Source organism: Manis pentadactyla, chromosome 6 (assembly GCF_030020395.1).
Source record: "Manis pentadactyla isolate mManPen7 chromosome 6, mManPen7.hap1, whole genome shotgun sequence".
Classification (NCBI taxonomy): Eukaryota; Metazoa; Chordata; class Mammalia; order Pholidota; family Manidae; genus Manis; species Manis pentadactyla.
In genome coordinates this window covers 103,289,057-103,305,020 of record NC_080024.1, presented here as the reverse complement: position 1 = coordinate 103,305,020, position 15,964 = coordinate 103,289,057, and positions in this window count along the sequence as shown.

Below are 15,964 nucleotides of genomic sequence, written 5' to 3'. Positions count from 1 at the left end.
CTTGAATCTCCACTACAAATGGATAGAAATTGTGAGAGCGGACACTTTGTCTTACACCTGATAATAGAGGGAATACATATGATGTTTCACCATTAATGATGAAGTCTATAGAATGGTGTCCAGGATGAAGAAATTCCTTTATATCCTTAGGATGTTAACAGATTTTTTTTCTTAAATCATGAATAAATGTACTATTTTAATAGCTACATTTTCCTGCTTTAATTGAGAGGATAATATGACTTTTCTCTAATCTGTTCATGGAATGAATTACAAGCATTGATTTTCTCATGTTTATGACCAATTAGGTCATAATGATTTTATATAATGCTGGAGTTTGTTAGTATTCTGGTGATCTCTTACAGCATAACAAACTACCCACAAAACAATATCGATTTGATTTTATGTATAACTTCGCAAATCAGGAATTGGGATAGGACTCATTTCAAGGATTTTCCTGCTCCATATGGACTCCTTGAGGTCAGTTGGTGGAATGAAGCTGGCAGATGGGCTGGTCTGGAAGGTCCAAAACAGCCTCATTCACATATCTGGCACCTTGATAGAGGTGGCTGAAAAACTGGATCTCCTCGGGTTGCATCTGTGATATCTTCCTGTCCTCTCCAGCCGGCATTCTCAGGGTAGTCCTACTTACACGGCAGCTCAGGGATCCTAGAGAGAGTGTTTCTAAGAAAACTGCAAGTCACTTCCATTACAAAGTGGCACTTCTACCTATTCTATTGATTGAAGCACTTTTCTAGAGCCAACCTAGATTCAAGGAGGAAAGAATTATGATCTAGTTCTCAGGGGGAGAAGTAGCAAAAAATGTCACCTCTGATCTGTCATAGTCAGCCAGCAGTTGATGAGTTTTACATCTGTATTTTTCCTAAGTGAGATTGCAACATTCCTTTGTTACTGTCCTTATCTGATTTTGATACCAAAGATATGCCAGCCTCATTAAAATGCGATGGTGAGTCTTACCTGCTTTTCTCTATTTTCAAAATAATTTAAGATGAGTTTCACTTCTTGAATGTTGGTAGAACTTGCTGGTAAAATCATTTGAGCTTGGTGTTTCCTTTGTAGAAAGATTTTAAACTATTGTTTCAATTTATTTAATGGGTATAGGACTACTTTGGTTTTCTATTTTTTCTTGATTCAGTTATGGAAAGTTGTATTTATCTAGTAATTTGTTTATTTCAACTGTGTTTTCAAACTTATTAGCAAAAATTAATAGTAATCTTTTGATACTTTGTAATGTCTGCAGTATGCTTAGCTCTTTAATTCTATTATAAGTGGTAGGCTTTAGCTTCTTCAAGCCATTGGTTATGAGCATGTAAAAATTTCCAATCATTAGGAAATTATCTTTTTGTTACGGAGTTCTCATTTAACCACATTGTAGTCAGAGAATGTGGTCTGTCTGGGACTTTAAAATCCATTGAGGCTTTTTTGATTCAGTGTGTAGTCACTGAAAATAAATTATATTCCATAGCTGTTGGGTATATATTTCTGTAAATATATATTAGGTCAATTTTATGGTGCTGTTAAATCTTTTATATTTATAGAGATTTTTGCTTTTTTTTGTGGTCTTGATATTTCAGTTACTGGGACAGGTATAATAAATTCTCCCACCATAAGAGTAGATTTATTTCCATTTGTAATTGTGTGTATTTTTGTGTTATGTATTTAGAGGCTGTTATTGTTAAACATGTTAAAAATTGCTGTATTTTCCTAGTGAACTGGAACTTTTACTAGTGACCCTATTTATTTCTAGTAGTACTTCTTGCCTTAGACTCTATTTTGTCTGCTATTGATATAGGTATACCAGCTTCTTTGATTAGCCTGGAATAAAATTTTCAGTCCTTTTTACTTTCAACCTTTTACGTTCCTATGTTTTCAATCTGTTACCTATAAATAACAAATAGATGAATTTTTAAAAACTCAAACTGTCAATTTATTTTGATTGTGATTACTGATATATTTGCTGATGCATCAAAAGCTTTCTATTTGTCTTGTTTCTTTTCATCTTTTCTTGCATTCTTTTAAAAAAATATTCTTATTTAAACTTTTCATCATAGAAAATTTTAAACACATACAAAAGTGGAGAAATTATCTCTCAGCTTTAACAAAGATCAACAAATTTTATCTATCCTCTATACCCACCCCACAACCTAGCACTGGATTGTTTTAAAGCAAAACCAAGCCATCATATAATTTCATTCATAAACTCTTCTGTCTGTATCTATAATATTTAAGAAGTCTTCTATAAAACAAAACCACATTACCATGATTATATTATAAAGTAGTAGTTTTTTAAATCATTAAATATTCAGTTAATGTTCAAAATTTCCTAATTGTTTCACATACACACTTTTGTTTTTACTTTTCATTTATTTATTTATTTGAATTAGATCCAATAAGGTCCATTGATTTCTTTTACCTTTTAGAGTGAATATTATTTTTCTTATCTCATTTTCTTCCTACTATCTTGGGAATTATACACTTCATTTCCTTTTTTTCTTATTATAATAGAAATTCTAACTTATCAGAGTCTGAAGGTCATTAGTATTTTTTCCCTCTCTTTGAAGAATATATTACTTTTGGACACTTTAACTCCTATCAACAAATCCCTTCTCTAATCTCAGATGATATGCTACTTGTGTCTTGTATTTTGGTTCTGTATTTTAATGCTATAAAGCATTATTATTATCTTATACCATCAATATTAGTTTAGATTTACCCACATATTTATCACTTCTTTTGCTCATCATTCCTTGTTGCATCTCAGATCTTCCATATGTAATCACTTTCTTTCATTCTGGAAGTGTAATCTTTAAAATTCTCTTTGCAAGTCTTTTGGGGAATGTCATTCAGTTTTTCTTTATCTGAAAATGTCTTTGTTTTGTTCTTGATCTGAAAAATTTTTCAGTGGGTATACATTATTAGGTGGATGATTTTTCTCTCCATATGTTAAAGATAACGTTCTACTGTCTCTTGGCTTCCTGGGTTGCTGTTGAGAAGTCAGCTATCAGTCTAACTAGTCTAAATATTGTCCCTTTGGGTAATCTGTCTTTTTTTCTCTTTTGCTCCTTTTAAGATCATCCCCCCATCTTTTTTTCTGGTTTTAAAATAATTTCATTGTGTTGTATCTGAGTATGAAGGAGGAGGAAAATGATTTTAACTTTTGTTTATAATGGCTGGGATTTTTTAAGCCTTTCTGAATCTATGAATTGTTGTCTTCTGTCAGTTCTGAAAATTTTTCATCTCTTGAAATATGATATCCACATTTTTATTCTCTTTCTGGAATGCAAATTAGACATATATTAATCTTTCTCATGCTCCTTTTCATATTTTAAACATTCTTCCATATTTCCTATTTCTTTGACTCTGTCATACATTCTGCCTAATTTATTCAGAACTATCTTCCAGTTCACTAATTCTCTCTTCAATTGTATCCAGTCTGATGTTAAATTTAGCTACTGAGTTTCACATTTTGTTTACCATTTTCATTTCTTGAAGTTTTATTTGTTCTTTTTCAAATATGGTCATGTGTAGCCTCCTGCTCTTCACTTACATTTTAAATTCTTTATATTTTAAAACATACTAAAAATCTGTTTTTATTGTTTCTGATAATCCCATGAGTCTGATTCTTCTGGGTTTTTTTCTCCTACTTGCACTCACTCATTGATTGTTACCCATATATTTTGAGATTCTTGACTGTGAGCTCATATCTGTGGGCATTATTTAAGGCTTGGTTGATGCATTTCTCTTGGGAAGATTTGTATTTGCTTCTTTCAGGTATCTAGCAGCACCTCCAATTGTAGATATCTTTAAACTAAATATTCGACTTAAAGTTTTTCCTTCCTTCTCAGTTCAAACTTCAAGTAGGCAAATTCCTTGCATCCCTTGGAAGAGGGATTAGGTGAGTCTATGTCTTGGTTCACTCTTCATGTAAGATATAACTCACTGTGGTTCTTACTTTATGCAGAAGGCTCTTCTATTAGAGTCCCCACCTTGACTGGGCCCTGTTTCCTTCATCCAAAAAGACTGTATAAATACAAGTTCAAGATTACACCCTTCACTGTTGCAGTGTTTGCCATCAAGGTGTAAGCTAACTTTAGAATTCTGCATATCTCTCTATTTTTTCACTTTCACTTAGTTTTCTGCCCTTTTCTGGCCCAACTCAACAAAGCTCTCTCTCTCTATATATATCAGGACTGTTCTGTTTCCATAGGAGGATAGGCCAGAGTATCTTGTCCATCATGCTTCCAGAAGAAAAATTCCTTCTAATGACTACTACTCCAGTTCCTATTTCCAGAGCACTAATTTTTGTTAGACAAAGTTTTGGAGTTTCTAATTTCAATAGAGCAAACCCACCTGGTGTTTTGCAGTCCTTGTCTCCATCTCTTCCAGATTCACCCTTTCCTCTTGACATTAACGTTTGACCCTCTGCTTTCAGAGGCTCTCTGCTTACCTATATTACATAGAACAGTGAGACCATCAGGTATGAGTTCTCTCTTCCTCCATCCTCTCTGCTTTCCAATACCTCTTTATCCTACTTATCCTCCCTACTTGTTCTTCCCATAAGTCCCATTTGGAGAACTGTCTCTCCTTTCCAAGGCCAACTGCTCTATCCTTGCTAAGGACACCATCTTTGTAGCTAGAATTGTATCTTTTCCATACTCTTTTTCTATCTTTTGCCAGTCTTATTGTTGCTAACCTTTCAAAGCTGAATATAGTCCTTCCTCTCCTGTGATGTCTTTTGAGATGTTCCTTCCCCTTTCATCCCAAACTTCCTGTCTAACCCCAGTAAGCACTGTATTGCTAAATGCCCAGGGCTTACCTGGCATGCAATATTACTAAACTCATTACTAAACAATATTACTAAAATATAAGTCATCTCTCCTACTACACTGTGAGCTACTTAGAGAAGGCACCAGTTTTTGTTGTATCCTTACTGTTTCTTACTATGCTGAGTGCAGACTTTGCATATAGTGGCTTATTATAAATGCTATTGAATTAACAAATGAATCCTTTCTTGCCTTCTCTAGAAATAAGTTTTCAATTTTCTTTAGAAATATAGATCTCTTTTCCTTAATCTCCTTCTTCATTAGACCCTCCCTTCTCTGGTCATGTAAGTATTTGAAGTTGAAGGAAAAGGAAGCTATCTCTATTGGGTCCTGCTGTTCCCTTTTTAATATTTTTCCCTTCTAAATATCTTCTATGGTTTATGACGTCTGTCTTCTCTCCACCAAGTCTTTCTTTAGCCTTCTGTAATCTGACCTCCACCCTCACCACTCTATCAAGATAACACTCTTAAAAATGAAAGCTTTCCTTCTGTTACTGTGCCTTTGACTCTGTTTCTTACAGGTGATTTGAAACATCCCTGCTGGAAAAGCATTCTCTGCCCCAGGTGACCCTGCAGTGCCTGGCCCTCCATCTGCCCTCTGACTGCTCTTCTTTCACGCCCACCCCTCCAACCCAAGCCTGCTCGCAGCTCGCAGCTTTCCCCTCTGAACTGGGGGATCCCACTGCCTCCGTGACTATAGCTTTCAGTAACACGGCTGCTTTTCACATCTTGATTCTCCATCATTAAGCTCTTTTATATCTAAAATCTTGCACCCCTAAATTCCTCCCAGACATTTTATTTAGTGTCCCTGTGCTCAAGATGATCCCTTTTCTAGGTTTTTTGCATTCATCTCTTCCATAGCCTCTGGGTCACCTAGGCTCAAGAACCTCAGTGTGGCTTGGTCGGCCCCACTTTCTCACTCCTCTCTCCTCACCTGCTGTCAGTCGGCTCAGACCTCACAGTCTCTCCTTCGCCTCTGGTTGCTTTTACTCTGGTTTTGGACGTCATCTCCTCGATTAGTGTGCTGGGCTCCCTGCCGCTGCCTCTGCTGTCAGTCTCTGTCCTTTCTCAGCCATGTTGCACATCATTGCCTTATATTCCAAAAAGTGTCCCCAGGGTCTGATGGAGGACTATGGAAAAAGAATATGGATTTTAGAATCAGACTAACCAAGATTGTAATCCCAGCTCCATTCTTTACTGGCGGGGTAGTGTCAGTTTCCTCTTCTGTGACGGTAATATCACTCATCACATATGATTTCAGTGAATATTAAGTAAAATGTTATAGTAAAGTTACCTTTCTACATTTTGAAATATTTTTTAACAGAGGAACAACCACTTTCAGAACAGTTAGGTCATTTTCCCAAGGTCACAGTCTATGAAGCTGTGCCCAGTCTACAAAGAGATTTTTCACACGTCTCATAGGTCAAGGTGAATATAAGCTTTTAATTGGTCTATATTACTTAAGAAGTCCATATTCCCAATGTCTGAAAAAAAAGTTCTAGATTCACCGGGTTCTCCAGGATCTGAGGGAAGACACTGGCTGTGATGGGGTTGGAGCAGGTCCAGGCTGAGGTCAGAGTCTGAGACTGGCATGTGGTGCAGGGTGGGCAGCAGACATGCTGAGAGGGGCAATCACATCCAAAGGGCCCCTGCCCAGCACGGCTGTCGCTGGGAAATGAGAAAGGATGTGGGGTTCATTGTGAATTTTTATGATGGGGAGTGAATTTAATCCTTTTCTGCCTAGGGCACTTCACTCTTCACAGGGTTCTTTGGGATTTGGCCGGTTGTGAGAATGTCTGTGGTGATATTAAACCTCATTTCATGAGGCGGGCAGCCATTACTCTCCAACCATAAATTTCATCCTTTAAAACAATGAGAATGAGTGCTTTGAAAAATTCCATTTGATGATGGAAAGTGCAGCCATGAAAAACGCTAGCACAAAACCGGATCCGCGATCTGCTCGGCCCTGGAAGCGGGCTGCGGCCTTCGCCGCCTGGAGGGGGGGGCCCGCGGCCGCCCCCGTGGGAGCCTCTCCAGCGGATGCTGTGGGGCATACCGACAACACCGGGCGCATACACTTCAGGAAAAGGGAGGAGGAAGGAAGGGTTGCTCGCCTTGACCACACAGCCCACCCTTTGCGCGGCTCCCGGAGCCCCGTCCCAGCCCTCCACAGGTGGCCCTGACCCACGCGCCCTCCCTCCCCCGGGAGCTCATCTTCCCCCTTGGCCTCCTGCCCCTGCGTCAATGGGAGCCTCTCATTCAGAGCTCCTCAATTAAGTGCATTTTGTGGTGAATTTTGTTTGGGGAATCCTGCCTTAGTTTCCCTTTCTGGAGATTTGCCCTTAGCACCAGCAGTGTAGCCACGGCTGTCTTCTAGCCGGCAGGCCCCGGAGCCAGGCGGCAGTGCGTGGGCTGTGCCCCGGCCCCGAGCCCTGCGGTCTGAGCGGGGACTGCGCGGTCACAGCCCCGCTCACCTCCCGAGATTCCCAGCTTCCATTGTTTTCTGGCGGCAGCTCCCTATCCATACGGCCAGAGCACGGCCACCGCCTTCCAGCACAAGAGGTCTCGGCCGTTCATTTCTAGAAACCCCTAAATAATTTTCTTCCCCTCTCATTTCTCTCTCTGATAGAAAGGGGGAAATCCACTTTCATGTGCTGGTGGACATTCTGTCACTGGTTGTAACATGTACGGAATGGTTTCGGGATGAAAAAGTTGAAGCAGTACTTTTGGGAGTAGCTTGCACTGTTAAGACAACTGAAGATATTTGCTCACGTGCTGTGAACACGGAGCAGCAGGGATGGTGGATAAGCTCAGAATTACCAAGAGCTCCACCATGGTCATCACTGGAGGCCAAAGGCCACAGATAAAATCCAGGGCAAGGGGGGATCATGGGGGAAAATGCCACTGGGCAGGCATCCCATGAGGGTTATGGGGGAAGTAAGACAGTTATGTTATGAAAAATCAGCCTTCCACCCAGACTATTTCTAACCATGTGACTGCTCTGAACCTTCCAGACTGAAGATACTTGCTCAGGGAAACTGGGCAGAAACCATAACACTTAGCCAACATTACTAGACTCTCCCTGTGTGCAAGATACAGGCTTAAAAAATGCTTTATGTCCACCTTCCCATTTCATGTTCATGGCACTGCTGTGACTCGTGGCAACAGAGTTTTATTATGCCCATTTTACAGATGAGGGAATAGGCTTAGTGAGGCTGCTGCACCCTCCATGAGGCTAAGTGGGAAGCCCAGGCTCCCACTCTCTGCATGTTTTGCCACAGAGGATAGATCTGAGACTTCACAACGTCCTTCACATTCCATGCAGAAATTCAAGCTCTAGAGAGGTAAGAGCCTGAGAAGACACACTATGTTCAAGGGCCCAGCTCATGTCTCGGGTCTCAGTGGGGCGGGAACAAGAAGAGCCTTCTCTTCAGGCCCTCGGCCCTGTGTGAGATGCGGTCTGTTCTTGAATCCTGATGGGATTCTGCAGATCCCCTGGACCAGCCCAGGGCCCAGAGCAGAGGGGATGTAAGGACTCCCAAAACGCGATTTCTTTTTTTCTCTCCATTTCTGCCTTCTCATAGTGAGAGATTCTTAAGGAGCTTTGGCATCAATTTTGCTTGCTTACCTGTAAAACACGTAGAAACATCAGAATTTCATCACTGCCAGAACTAAGCCTGTCTTGCTGCTGTGCTTGTTCTCAAGGCGGTGCTGGCTCCTGGCCCGCTGGCGGTGAGCTGCACCCTGGCTGCAGGGACGGACCCCTGGATGATTAGAAAGATTCGCGAAAAGTTGTCCCTGAACTAAGTTCCTTTTGGTTGAATCATGCCTGTATTTAATGGTATATGACGTTAAAGAAGAAACATGCTCATATTCCATGATTAAAATGTCTATTTTGAAATCTGTATCTGAAGAAAAAACTAAAACGACAACTAATACAATGACAATACAAGTGTACGGCCTTTCCTGGTCCACACTAGAAATCTCCTCTGCTGGGACTGGTTTCCTTCCCCAAAGCACACCCAGGGCCTGTTTCTCAGTGTGTGGCCTGGGGGTGCACAGGGCCCCCCAGGACCTGCTCCTGGTTTAATGCTGCCTTCTTACACTCCGAGCACTCTGAGCAGGGGGCCGTGTGTTTCCACTTTGCGCGGGGCCCTGTGAACCAAGGCAGCAGGCTCTGCCTCGCTGTTCCTGGCCCTGCGGATGAAGCCCGGGCCTGCCAAGCAATCTGGGCACAGCCCCAGCAGCCCCTCCCGCCCGCCCAGCTGCTCCCTGCCACTGTTCCCCGCAGCAGGGCAGCAGCGTGGCACCCCGCACAGCCTCTTGCCTCTGCTCTTGCCCCTGCTGACCCTGGCCTGGGAGGCCCCCCTGAGCATCCTTCCCTCACTCACATCCCTGTGCACCCGCCCACCACCCCCACCAAGTCACACCCTTAGTCCCTGTGTCTGTCCCCTGCTGCCCCGTAGGCTTCCGGGCAGGCAGTGCGGCCCAGCTGTCCCCACCCCAGTGTGGGCACAGTGCCTGGCAGGGGCGGGAGTCAGCCAGCGTTTGAATGGCCAGGAATCTTCATTCCGGGGGGAGCATTCTGTGGAAATACCAGAGGGGCTTGCTCTCCACCCAGATAAGATGGAAGCTCCTTCTATCCTCCCCAAATATCCCCTTTTCAACCCAAACTCATTTCCTAGCTAAAACCGTTGTCAAACACTAGGCTCTCACCTCTTAGTTGTGTGTGTGTCAGTGTGTGTGTTTACTAAGGTTACCAATAGATTTGAAACACTGTATTAAAATCTACTTCCCTCTTTATCTCTCTTGGTGTTATTGGTATAGTGGAGCTTTCGTTTTTGTTAAAAGGAGTCCATCTCTCATTTATTTTGGCACATGCAGACTTTCGCAGGGAGGGTGCTTATAGACAAACACCCGTGGGGGTGGGGGCATGCTTCGCTCAGTCTAAGGAAGATGGGCTGGGGGCTGGGGGTGTCACCAAGCCCTTCAACGGTCATGTTCTCAGGCTCAACTTCCCCACCAGGTACAGACAGGGGGTGTGTAGGGCCCTTGAAAATGCTTCAATTTCTTTGAAAATCAGAAGTAAGAATGAATATAATAATAATAATAATAATAATAATAATAATAATAATAATAATAAATATATAATAGGTAACATATAAGTCCAGTCTGGACTGTATTTGTCTTCATGCCAATGCAGTCATAAAATAATCAATTTTAAAATTTTTTATGGCTGAAAAGCTCCCTGGAGGCAGAGGTGGCCTGCGCCCCCAGGTGGTCGTGCAGCCCTGCACGTTAAGCTTTCTTAGTGTAGGTCAGCACTACGGCGTGAAGGTTGGTTAGGGTGGGTGGAAAGACTCTCTGAGAGGCCCCTGTGCCCCGTGCGGCCCTGAGCACTGCGACCACGGCTTGGGGGGGAGCTGCTGTCACTGCCCATCCTGGCAGGGGCATGCGGAGCCTCCCCTGGGCCGGCACCTCCTGCCGCGCTCCTCGCACGAGATGAACACCCTCTGTGTCCTGGGGGTCCAGGCAGCCCCCAGGAGTCTTTGCTGGAGTGCATGCCTATCCTGAAAACTTTGTTTGCATATTTATTTTTTTCAGGAAAACTTTTAACTTCTGGATTTATAAAGGAGTAAGAAGTGTGTGAGGAACAGAAAATGCTCTCATGCATGCCTCACGAGTAAATTCATTCTCCCCACTATATCCTGGTCTAGCAGAAGCTTTGAGATAGATGCTCACAGGGCAAGTCGTGACGCCCCCTGCGCCCCAGTGCCTGGGGCTGGCAGTGCCAGGGGTTCAGGGGCCCTGGAGACGCCCCTGGGCAATCCGGGTCAAGATGTCAGCCCCAGCCTTCTAGCTGTGGGTACAGCAGCACCAGGTGTGGGCGAAAAGCCAAATGCTCTTCCTATTCTAGCCTCAACACATTCCTCTTGGGGAGGAGCTCCTGCACCTCTTCTCCAGATGAGGAAACTGAGCTGTAGAGAGGATGTAGAGGGATAGGATGAATTGCTCCATGGATGGCCCTCAATCTGCCTGGCAGCAAGGCCTCGGGGACTGCAGTGGGAGGGGCTGCGACTTGCCCACTGTCTGCAGATCCCGGCATTCGCAGCCCCTCCCTGCAGCACATGTCTGTGCTCAGTCTTCCTAGTACCCCAGCATGGTTTGTCCCTCACCCTCCAAGACACCTTTTATGCCCAACAGAAAGGGAGAGCTTTCCTCCGCTGAAGAAAAGCATGGTGCATCATGCCAGAGAATGCAGCACCCAGACATGACTGGCCCTTCTCCCTGCCAGCTTTCAACTGCCCCAGGTTGCCTGTGTCTGTTAGTGAAACTGAGGTCAAGCAGTGTTCCCAGATCCACATAGCTGGCAAGGGGCAGAGCCAGGACTTAGACCAGGTGGAGCAATTCTAAAACCTGCATGCAAAGTCAGTACATTCTACTTAAGTGCTGTTTTTTCATCAAAAACAGCCTGCGTAATCCTTGCCTGGGCTTTCCTGCCAGGTTTTGGGAGGGTTGTATGCAAAAGTACTTTGTAAGTTAAAAGCACTCTGCTTCCTCGTTTAACACCCACCCCCTGCAACCCACTCACCCCTCTTCATCTTCAAATTCCTTAGTCAACAGTTGGTTTTCTTGCCTTGATTTGGGGCAGTAACAGTTTCTGAAAGGCAGAGTTACTGATAAGTGCAAGGTCAAAGCCCTTCAGGAGGCTGCCTTTCAGCACAGCACTGTGATAGGAAGACAAGACTGAGGTTAGGATGTCTGATTTCTAGGCTTGGCAATGCCATTGTCCTTATTTTCCACCTGTAAATTAGGCACCATCCTTTCATTACTGAGCACTCCATTATTACCCAATTCTGTGCTAAGACTGGGGGCACAGGAAACAAGTTTCAATCCTCACCTTCAAGTTCAGCCCAGCCTTTCTGGTGCTGTTCAGAGCTGGGTGGAAGGCCTTTCTACTGCTTGCACTTCTTTGCTGCTTTTCAATGGGGATAAGAAACCATTAAGTCCACTGTTCCCCAGAGGTTCCAGAGTGGCCTGGAGGCAGAGCAGCATGAATCACTGTCCCTGAAGGAGACTTGGATTTAGCATGCCAAGCACAAGGGAAATTTTGGGGAAATATCTTTAGTGATTTAAAAATTAATGTAATTTTTGACATGCTTTTCATACCATACCTGTTTGTTTTAATATCAAAATTACCCTCCCAAGACCACATACTGCATGACTCCATTTAGATGAAGTGCCCACAAGAGGCAAATCTGTAGGGACAGACAGTAGATTGGCAGCCACCTCGGGTTGCAAGGGCTGGAGGATGAGAGGTGATGGCTACAGGTCACAGGGTTTCTTCCTGGGGTGAGGGAAACGCCTGAAATAGTGTGACGGTTGCACCATCTGTGACTATATTAAAAACCATTGAATACTATGCTTTAGATGGGTGGCTTGGATGGAATGTGAATTATATTTCATGAAACAAAAAGAAAAGCAAAAAATTGTCCCTCTCAACCTTCAAGTAAAATGGGTTTTCCAGGAAGGTGAATAACTCGTAGCTTTCACCACTGAGTGAGCTGGAGCTAAACACGCACAGTTGAGGAGCAAGATTCTGGTCCAACCCCATCAATTTACAGATTTTTGGAAACTGGAGGATGTGACTGACTTGTCCAAGGCCACCCTGAGTAGGAAGGAGAACCTGGTTTCCTGAGTCTTTGTCCAAGACAACTGGCTGAGCCTCCAAACACGCTTTGCACCAAGCTCTCCCTGGCCGAGCTTCACTTTCCTGAGTCGTTTCCTTGCCAACTTGGTTCAGCCACACATGCCTCCCAGTCCATGTGGTTGGCCCTCTTCTCTCGGCTTTCTCTGCCTTTCCACAGACTAGATGTTTCCAAACAAGTGGCTAAGCCTGCAGTCCCCGCCCGACCTTCTGCAGGGGCTGCCTGGAAGTGGCAGGTTGGGGGGAGGGCTCTCACCCATGCTTGCATCCGGCCCCGCGAAGCCGAAGGCAGCTCTGCCTTCCAGAAGCCGTGGGAGTAAGGTCCACATCTGTTTAATCATGGAAGAGGCAGAGGCATCCGGACGGAATCTCAGCCAGGACGCTTTCATCCTAACCTGCCTGGCCCTGGGCAGGCTGTGAAAGGGCGCTGCTGGGATCAGATGCAAAGAGGGATCGTGTAGCAGCTTGCAGCCCCCACAACCTTGCTTTCTCCAGATGACCTCATGCCCAGGAAGCATGGGTGTGTCCAGAGCGTGGCACCTCTCTACCAAGCTTTGCCTTTTCAGTGTGGAGCAGGCTCAGCTGATCCCTGGTAAGCTTGGTGCCTCCTTTCCATGTGGCTACCTATGGTTCTTGCATCTGTCCGTTCATGGGATCTTTACAAAGGTCCTGTGAGGTGGGCAAGGCAGATGTTCCTTACCTTCACTTTGCAGATATGGAATGCAAGGCTGACGAATGCACGTTATTTTCCCAAGGGTTTTAAGCCAACAAATGAAGGAGCTAGTTTTGTTCCACATGTCTAGACCAGGCTGCTTCTACCAGGCCGTGAGCTTAGATCAGGAGCAGTTGTGGAGAATAGTGCAAAAGGTTGCTCACATATCTGGGTGAGCACAAATCATGCCTGCTGCCTTTAAAGACCACCTCCAGGATGGCTTGTTTTAAATCCATGCCCTGTGCTGACACTGAACTGCAGAGATGTGAGAGGCAGGTCCCAGGTGTGCTCAGCAGTGTTTCCCAGTAGCTCTCTCCTCTCTCCCTTGATGCGCTGTCACGGGTAGGGTGGCTGTGCAATACATTTCACTGAGCAAGAGTTGAACCACCATATTTAGGAGATGAGCAGCTGGCCCTGGAGCTGATTCCAACAGGGGACCAGTTCCTACAGAGCCCAGTGAGGGAGGAGGAGGCTGGAGACGTTTGGGGTCTAGATTCTGGGGCTGAGCCATCACGTTTTCCCTGTCAGATGAGATCCTCACCTGATTGACTGGAGTTCAGATGTGTCACTGTCTTTTTTTTTTTTTTTTTATGTTTCATGGAACAGAGGGAACATTATCTTGTTTTTTATTCAAAGGTCCAACAGATCAGAAGCTCTGATAGATCTCAAAGTTCTAAAATCTGAGAAAGATGATATGGATGGCATTCATTCTGAAGAGCAAGATGGTCAATATTTTAATATTTCTTAAAAGCAAAAGTATATTCTGAATGCTAGCGTCTAAATTAGTTGCCTGGCTTAATCATTTCAAGTCAAAGTGTCTTGGCTTTATATTCTCTTGAGATGTTTATCTCCTAAAAGAGAATGAAATTGGATTATGGGTGAGTCATCTCTGAAAAGACATATCGCCATTCAAGTACCAGTCAAAACTAAGGTACCCTAATTTACCCTAAAATTGACATCAATTAAACAATTAACCAAAGACTTGTAAAGACTTCAATTAAACTGAAAATTAAATTTTCAAACATGAAAAACAAGTTGCTGATTTATTTAGAAGTATATTCATGTGTCTATCTTTAAAATAAATTATTCTTATTTGTAATATATAATGGTAAATCCGCAGTCCACTCATTCTGATTGTATATATTGTTCATTTGAAGTGAGAGCATAACAAGAGAATTTGTCAACTACAACAGAAACAATATGGCTAATTCATTTGAAACCATTTGAATTGTAATTTTGACTTTCTATTAAAGCTCTAACTTTATTATAAACAGAAAAAAAAAGAAATATTTTTGTATCTGTGACTTAAGTGTTAAGCATATAGTAAATGCATTCTAGAATAATTGCTGGATTTAAACAGCTGAGCTTGTTTGTTTGTGTTACTGTCTTTTAATTAGATTCATAGGATTAAAAATTATCTGATTATCTACTCCAGTATTAGTAAAGCACTGAAAAAAATCTGCAGAATCTTTTGTTCAAGAGACATATAAATTCATAAATCTGAAGAAAGCAGAGCTGGAAAAAAGGTGTCTTGGACAATAAACCACCTAGAGCCCCATCCTGTTGTAGTTTTGGCCGCCCTTGAAAATTCTAGAATGTTTCTGAAAACTACTGACTTAATCTTTCACTTCTCATAACTACATTCTGGAGTAGTAATCATGGCTGTATTTTATTATAGTCCTACTCTGCTCATTCAAAAAATTTTCCAAATAGCGCCACAAGATAGGTGTTATTTTCTTGTATTATCAGAAGAGGAGCCTAAGGTTCAGGATGGTCAAACAACTTGTGTGACGTCACCCAGGGAAAGCATAGAGGGACAAGGGACTTATGTCCAGCATTGTTTTGCTGTAAAGCCAGCACCAGGCTGTGTCCTCAAAAACACAGATTTCCCACTAGACCCACACCCTGTAGGAACAAGACCTTAACGGAAACTCAGCGTAGATTTGTTTTTCTACCCCCAAGGGGCCGCCCTTCAAGATACCTCTGTTGGGCCCCCACTGGTGACCTCAGATGGGATATGTGGCTGTTGGTGTCCTAGGGAAGGTGTTGGCAGTCTATCCATGACTGAGAATGAAAGCCCCCAAAGTCCCCCCGAAGCTGGGGCAGCACAAGTGAAGCATCCGCATCCCCAGCACAGAACTGCATTGTCGCTTAGAATGACTTCTACCTGGCAGCTGGCATTATAAATGGCATTATAAATGGCAGGGACTTGGTGTAATAAATGGTGAAGAACTTTGAGAGCATCTGGTCTAACATTTTCATTTTTTAGATGAAAAAACTGGGGGATGGAGTGGCTGAAAAGGAGGAGGAAGGCATTGTCCAGCGAAGCCCAAGCCCCACTCAGCGTGGAGGCGGTGGGCCAGGTGCCTGTGTCTGGGGACAGCTACTGAACAAGAACTTGTCATGCGCCAGGCGCTCTTCTGGGGTGTGAGGTATGTGTGTGAACAAAGCCCAAAGACCTGTGGTCTTGTGGGGCTCACAGCCTATCTCCTATGGGGTGAGCCAGACAGCAAAAGTAATCCTCATAGTGTCTTCAAGGTTTGTTGACTATACAGTCCAGGAGTGCAAAATGTTTGATAATGTTCCTTCAATATTAGTCTACTTGTCAATAAACTGTATACATGTACAGCTGTACCATTTTATATATTGTGTAGTTAAATCTGTTCCCAACTAGAAAAATGTAAAGAATTAAAATATATGCATA